This window comes from Rhagoletis pomonella, unplaced genomic scaffold (genome assembly GCF_013731165.1).
Source record: "Rhagoletis pomonella isolate Grant_MI unplaced genomic scaffold, Rhpom_1.0 Rhpom_scaffold_00001, whole genome shotgun sequence".
NCBI classification, from domain to species: Eukaryota; Metazoa; Arthropoda; class Insecta; order Diptera; family Tephritidae; genus Rhagoletis; species Rhagoletis pomonella.
In genome coordinates, this window is record NW_023458555.1 from 44,870,537 (window position 1) to 44,872,017 (window position 1,481).

Genomic DNA, 1,481 nt, shown 5'->3' on the forward strand with positions numbered 1-1,481 from the left:
TTTTGGAGACAACTTTTTCCGTTTTTTTGTTTTTTTTTTAGTACAAGGGCAATTCATCGAAACTGGCGTTGATTTTTTGAAATTTTGTTGCTAACGATCTCACGCGTTTTATTTCACAGGGAATTGATGTTTACATGGAAAAAAGTGGAAAAATAAGTTACAAAAAAAATTTAAAAGATCGAAGAGTTCTATACCATTTCCACAAAAACTTGTTTTTCCCATATAAAATACATGGACAACTTTGAGCGCTTTGAGTGAACTCTACATATTTTTATAAGCTTTTATTTAACTTACTCTATATGTATGTATGTTTGTTAGGGGCAAATCTTGAAATACATTTTTTACCAACTTCCCGATGACACAGAGACTTGAAACTTCACAATTGGCTAAGAACCCGATGAAAATGCAATACGAAATATGAATTACTCCGATAGGTGGCGCAGCAGTCGAGATATTTGAAACCCAGTATTTATGGTCCGATATCGTTCATGTTTAGAAAGCTTGTGTTAAAAATATATATATTTTTTACTAATATTAACGTATTTGATTTCAAAATAAAGAAACAGGGGTATTATTTTTTTGGTATACAAGAATCCTAGAGGGTGAGAGCTTTAAAATTCTGAATTTACTTTTTTACATTCATATTTTAGGACCACCCTAATGTACACACCTACATATATGGGTATACAAATGTGCGCCTTTGTTTTTGCGTGCTAGAGCGTTTGCGTCCGTTTTGGCCATGTTGACAGTTTGATTACACTTTGCTTGCAAAATAATGAAGTCTTAGGCCCAGACTATGTTGCTACTTACTGCCTCACCACAGCTGCCTGGCGCAATGGGAGTATTTGTCAGCAAGATTCCAATGTATTGCATACAAAAATACCCAATACGCTCTACTAGCTATGCAAAATAGATAAAATGCGCATTCATACATGCAAATAGTCGAATTGAAATGATTTCCTTTGCTTTCTTTGGTATTTTTGTTTGTGTTTCATTTACTGATTTTCAAAACTGGAAAATCCTCTTCGAAATTCCTTTAGGACTTTATATTTATCAACTCACATACAACATAACAGTAAAAAAAAAATAAAATAAAATTTAAATGCTTTTCAGTTTTTGATAAAAATGTGTATATTTATGTGCGTGAGAGCTTTGCACTCGTGCCATCAAACACCCAGGCTCATGAAATTGTTGATATTTATTTGTCGGCACAAATGCAAATCCCCAATCGACTTCTTCTCGATTTCAATTCATGACGCGTTGTTGGTGAGGTGGCTTTGTTGAGGTTTGGCAGAGGCACCTACGTACAAACATACATACATACATCACACTATGGAGAATTCTACTAAGCCACATAAAGCATATTAAATGAAGTTAAATGCCGAGAAATGAAATATTTTTATACTCATAAATACATACAATGAACGTTTATATAATGTTTACTGATCAAGAATACTTGAAATAAATTATAAAAAAATTTG

The 1,481-nt window shown here is 32.8% G+C and overlaps 1 protein-coding gene across 1 annotated transcript in view; it reads right to left on the reverse strand.

The window, feature by feature from the left end:
* LOC118746609 (acetylcholine receptor subunit alpha-like 2) overlaps positions 1 to 1,481 on the reverse strand; it is a gene marked incomplete at its 5' end in the record, with an annotated part of 19,984 nt that overhangs the window by 18,218 nt on the left and 285 nt on the right. The gene's annotated exons all lie outside the window — the stretch shown is intronic.